The following is a 6000-nucleotide window of genomic DNA, read 5'->3' as shown; positions in this document are numbered from 1 at the left end:
TACACAGGAGGTTGAGAAATGTGAATTAGTTGTGCACCAGGGAGAAAAGAGAAACAGAGTTGTGGAATTATTAGCCATTCTCTGCCACAGTACGCCCTGCAATTATTTGTTTCTTTTTCCCTCCCTACTTGTAATCAGAATAGGCTAGATGATACTGCAGAAACAAACAACCCCTAAATCTCAGTGGTTTAAAACAACAAGGTTTATTTCTCACTCATACTCCTGTCCAGGAAGGGAAGGTCAGCAGGGGTGGCATTGCTCATTATCATCAGGCACTGCAGTCCAGTGGAGCAGCCACCACCAGGCACCTTGCTGATTGTAGTGCTACAGGGGAAGATAGAACGTGGTGATACACACACTAGCTGTTAACTTCTGCCCAGAGCTGATTTCATTGGCTGCGGCAAGTCGCAGAGCTACCCTGTACTTCAGTATGCTGGGGACACACAATCCTACCATATGCTTTGAAGAAAGCAGAGCTGGAATATTTGTAAACAGCTCTAATGAACACCACACTCACACACACAGAACACATTCAACTCCTCCCAAAGGGAGATCCCTCAGATTGTACCCAGTCCCTGCACCTAGTCAAAGTCAAGGATCTCTAGACGAAAGGCCTTCCAGTAGGTCTGGATAGCGGCCTGGAGCTCAGCGGTCAGTGGTCTGGAGCCTAGCAACTAAAGATCACTCTCTGTCTCCATACTTATTCGGATGCCAAAATTCTGATAAAGACAATTGACCATGGCCTAAAACTGGCTTCTGGGATCTGAGCTGCTTCCACGAATGTGAACCCTGCTCTGAATGGCCATGGCTAGAGAATCAGGACAATCTAGGAGATGGAAAATAGGAAATATGGCATTTTGCTGAAATCTTTCAAGGAAAAGGTCAGCCTCATTGCAGGATATGCATTTTTCCCCCACACTTACAATTAAGCATATCAGATAAAGGGTGTAAGTGACAATATGGAGGAAAGCAGCAGACACAGATTAAAAATAACTATATGGAAATATTATAATATACAAACTAACATACTTTGTTCATCTCTCAGAAAATGTCTACTCTTAACGATTCTTGTTTGTTTGCTGAAGAAAAGACTTTCACTTTTCCATTTAGCTTAGAAAATAGTAAAATGAGATTCACAGATTATAATCATAGAGAATCATTTTGAAAAAGAGTCATGTTAGCATTATACAGATAACCTTCTGATCAAAATTTCAAATAACGTAATTTTTCAAATAAATTCTCAATATCTGGTGCCAGCACCAATACATATCTTTTTCATATTTTATTTCTTTGGATTTTTATATCTCCACGTAATTATAGGAATGTAATTCATATATTTTAAAAATCACTTATGCTTGACTCATCAAAATACTGCTTTGTTAGTTATTTGATGTCCAAGAAATTTTCAAATGCTTATTGAATAAACCCTCTCTCCGAGAAAGTTTTCACTTTTTTTTCCCTAAGAGTAGATTAATTTGAACAGCAAAAGGTTTAAGTTTTATTTGAAACTCACTGTGTATAAACTTTTAAAAGTCTAATTTCTTTTGCTAGGTCCCTTAATAACCCTTGAAAGTTGTAATTATTTTCTTTAGTTACTTTATAATTGTCTTTTCATGGACTAGGCCTCCACTCCATTCCCAGCAGAAAATTAGTTTTAGTCTAGTTTGTGGTACAGTGGCTACTACTATACACCCATTCTCCATTTATCTATTTTTCATCAAATTCAATGCTTTAATATTTTCACTCTCCATATACACACCAGTTATTCTTGTGGTTACTACCTACTTTCTGGGAAATAGCCCTTAAAGGTAAAAGGCCATGTATGGGCTTCTGAAAACCCTTTCTTCCCTCTGGTCATATTCAGGTCTTGAAGGCTTTCTTCTTTCAGACTTTACTAAACAAATTAGATTTGGAGTCCTAGGAAGTAATGAAGTGGTAGAAGAAAGGAATGAAGACTGAGTTCAATGTTCTTTCCAAAGCCCTTCCTAGGAAAACAATAATTTATTACTCATTTTGGAATCCTAATTATGAGGAGAAACTCCCCAAAACTTAAGTGAATTATTTTGCCAGAGGACCTAAAAAGTGCATCAAATTCCAAGTCAAATTCTTACAAGTTACCTTTCTGTCTTAATTCAATAAGCAATATGATGTTTATCCTTTATATTTACATGTAATATGGCTTCTAGAAGCAGGTTTTCCTTTCTGTAGCATAGGGGGGCCAGATTGTGTAGGCTCAAACCCTCCCTCTAACATTTCTCCTCTCCATGCCTCAGTTTCTTTATAAAAAAAGTTCAAAAATACTACCTACCTGATTGAACTGTTTGAAGGATTAAATAAGTTAATACTTATAAAGCACTTACAAATATTTTTAAATAAATTATATGATCCATACACCCATCCAGTGCAACAAGAACCACCACCACAAGTCACAAAAGAAAATAGGTTCCTTGGCTTTCGGCTCCTTTATCCCTTATTAGGGCTGTGCTTTGTCCACAGGGGCACACTATGTTAGAACATTTGAACTTTACCAGAAAGGTGTTTGTATCTAATTTCAAATTATGAATTCCTAAACATCGGATGATATACCATTCTACTATACACTCAGGGGTCCCTCAGAGTTTGGAGCGTGAGAGGCGTTAAGTAACTCCGGCCTGCGTATTTGCAAGGGGCTTTGACATCCAAGGAGCCGCTGAGAAACGGTTATTGGTATTGAGAAAAAGGGAGGTTAAGTCACCCTGAAAAAAAAAAAAACAAAACAAAACTGGAGAGATGCCTGCATTTCACTCTACTGCCTCTGGAAGATGTGTGTTATCTAAAGTGCTTCCATCATGAATAATGATTGAGAAACTGCCTTTACTCTCCCGACTACTGTACTCCCAGGCAGAAATCCATGGGCTGGTGCCCACGGTGTCTATCTGGAACTTGGTTATCACGCACGTTTAGAGCAACCCGTCCTCCAGCCTGAAAGGCAGCGAAAGGGAGGAGCCGGGATACTCCCGGTTAGCCGCGTTTCTAAGGTCAGACCCAACCAAACCCAGTACCATGTCTGGTTCTTCAGGTCATTTCGGAATCGGCTACCTTTGTTTACATTTTGAGCTTGTTTCAACACCAGAAAGCATCAGTGCTTTCTAAAAATAGAAGCATCTTGCATTTGTAGACGGTGCTGGGGGGAGCAAAGTTCATTCTCCTGGGTACGGGAGGATGTCTCTCCTGCAACACGTGCGGGGTGTGGCAAAACCTTTGAATAACAGTGGCAGTTTAAGTGAGGCGGGGGTTCGGGGAAAGGCGAGGAGGTTCGTGTGGGGCAGGCAAAGCGCGGAAGCTGTACGGCGATTCTTCTAGAAAGTGGGGTGGGAAAGGAGCTAGGGAGGGCGTGTGGAGGGAAGGGATCTGTGTCAGAACGTGCGTGTGAGCGGATAAAAAACCCGAGAGAGGCGTGAGCAGCGCTGTGTGTGCGAGCGGGAGCGAGGGGCGCCGGCTCGGGGTGTGTGCGCCTGGGTGAGTGACACCGAGGGGCGGGCTGGCCGGCCGGCCGGCGGGCGGGGGCAGCCTACGAGGGGCGGGAGTGTCCCTGCGTGGAGCGGGCCGACCCGGAGTTGTGTCAGTGAAGGAATCTAGCCCGGGGGCCGAACCGGCTGTGCCCTCCGCCGCGAGCGCCGGCTGCGCGGGGCGAGCTCCGGACGGCGCGCGGCCCAGGCAGCGGCTCCTGCTCCGCCCGCCCTCCGCGCCGCAGGGGCAGCCACCGCCGCCGCGCCTCCACCGGCGACCGCGCCCCCGATCCCTGTTCCCCGGCCCGGGACGGAGCGGACGGCGCTTCGGCACAGAGGTAAGCCCGGGATCCCCGGCCGCCGCCGCCGCCCGGGACCCCCTCCCCGCCAGCCCGCCGGGCCCGGGCCGGGACGCGGGGCTCGGGCGGACGCGGCGGGGCCTGCGCGGCCGGGACGGTGGCTGAGCCTGGGCCGCGCCATCCGCAGCCTGGGCCGCCCAGCCCCAGCCGCCTCCCGGGGCGCTGGGTGTGGCCCCCCGCTCGGCGCCGAAGCGGGCTGGCCGAGCGGACCGGACGCGGAGGTCGCCGTCCTTCCTTTCTCGGGCCGGCACGGGCGAGCTAGCCGGCTGGCGGGAGGAGGCGCCGGGTGCGGCGCAATTCGCGCGCCCGGGGCGAGCGTGTGGCCGCCGCGCTCCGACGTGGACCCGCCCGCCCCGGATCTGAATCGGCCGCGGTCCCTCGCCTGCCCTCCCCCGCGCGAGAGTCCCCTTCCACCCGCCCGGCGCACGGAGACCCACCCCCTCCCGCTCCGAGCCGCCTCCGCCGGCAGCGTCTCGCCCTTGATCGCCGCCCGGCCCGGGGGCCGCGGGTCCGGGGAAACCCGCGCCCCTTGGGCGCCACGCGGGAGCAGGATGCGGCGACCCCCGGTGCCGGCAAAGTCGCCGCAGTTGCCCGCGGCGTGACAGGAGTAGATGCCGAGCGACCCGGCCGCGGGACGAAGCGGTCGCGCTGCCGCGTCTGAGCGGGCGGACCCGGAGTCGGCCGACAGCGGCCCAAGCCCAAGACAGCGGTGGCTCCGGAGATGCGAGAGGGTCTTCCCGCTCTCTCTACATGCTCGACTTTTCCGAGTCTTGGAAGATCGGCCCCGCTCTCTCCCACTCTGTTCGGCGGTTAATACTTACAGCAGACGTAGGAGGTGAAGGGCTGAGACTTTACCTGGACGGGGATGCGACTGAAACCTCCCATCTTCTCAACTGGAGGTTTCCACCTCTTGGGGGTTTGGTGTGTGTGTTTGTGAACTTCCTGAGCCTTCAATTCCCAGCAGTCCAGGTTTTAGCAGATGCCAAGGTTTTGGAGACCTGACATGTAAAGATTCTTTCTGTGTAGCATTTTCCTTTGAGTGTATTACAGAATCTGTAGGTTGAGAGCTAGTGAAAAACCTTGAACTTCAAACACAGTCTCTTTCTTTACATAAAATATTATGTGTAATGTTTTTCACTTATTTACATTTAAAGAAATATTATATTGAAAACTTTTACCAATCGTCTTGCAAGTAAGAAAAAAAACAACTCTGAAATTTTAGAACCTATGCAGAGGAAGAAGCTTTATGCCAGTATTTAAAAGAGTAAGGTCGTGTAACCTTTATGACCGGTTTAGTTTGTCTTCAAGGAACGATTCATTGCCACTATGATTGATTTTGTTTTCTAGAGATAAAGCAGATGTGCAATATGGCAGGGAAAAGAAGGGACAGGAAGTCAGAAATTGCTTCATTCTGGAAAAGAAAGAAAAGAATATTCAAGTAACAAATACAGTGACTTTGAAAGATACTCTGAAAGTGAAGTCTACAGTTGCCTTCTGGATAAAGTATTTGATTGGCCTTATCAAATTGTATCAACCAGAAAGCAGTGTGTTGTATGGGTGGGGGCAGTTTTTATCAAGTAATTGTAGTGTTTTTTTTTTAATTGTAGTGTTTTTTAAAAAATCTGTGTATGAAAATATTTGTTGGAGCTCTAAGTGGGGAAAAATCAACTTTGGGAATGATTTTCTATTTGGACAAGGCAAATACTGCTGCAGTCTCTAATTAGAGTTTTGGATTAAACTCAGGCTTTGTTAAAATCTATTTTATGGGGCAGCAGAACAAAAAATATGTCCGATTCTTTGTGTGGCTTTAAAAACACACACACACACACACACACACACACGACTAGCTCCAAAGGATAATTTGCATAAAAATACAATCACTTGAATGCAGGGAATATTTCAGAGGATAGTAAAAAAAACCTCAGCATCTGGGGAAGGAGTATATTAATTGGAAATTTTCTTTCTTTCTTTAATCCTTGCCTCTGAAAATATTAAATAGTTTTCTAGGAATCAACTTAGTTTAAAGTACTTAGGCAAAATGATCAAGACTCCTTTTGTATTTGTTTTGTTTTAGGGAGCCCCATAACGAAAGCCTTCAATTGACTGTTTCTGTGCTTGCACTGATTTTCAAGTGGCCTTTGTGGGGATAGGTG

At 47.2% G+C, this 6000-nt stretch overlaps 1 protein-coding gene across 3 annotated transcripts in view; it reads left to right on the top strand.

Moving 5' to 3' along the window:
- Positions 1-3209: 3209 nt before the first annotated feature.
- The window catches only part of SPATS2L (spermatogenesis associated serine rich 2 like), a 165291-nt gene continuing 162500 nt past the window's right edge, over positions 3210-6000 (top strand). For 2 of the 3 annotated variants that reach the window (XM_022567361.3, XM_022567356.3), the window contains exon 1: positions 3545-3826. The gene's annotated coding sequence lies outside the window, so the exon portion shown is untranslated. Of the gene's footprint in view, positions 3499-3544; positions 3827-6000 lie in introns of those variants that run through there. The other variant, XM_022567357.3, reaches the window with a different exon arrangement.

The sequence above is a fragment of the Delphinapterus leucas genome, chromosome 8 (assembly GCF_059928025.1).
Source record: "Delphinapterus leucas isolate spDelLeu-1000000601 "Yukka" chromosome 8, BTC_Dleu_Yukka2, whole genome shotgun sequence".
Classification (NCBI taxonomy): Eukaryota; Metazoa; Chordata; class Mammalia; order Artiodactyla; family Monodontidae; genus Delphinapterus; species Delphinapterus leucas.
Note: the sequence above shows the minus strand (reverse complement) of the source record. Positions and strands in the feature narration are given on the sequence as shown.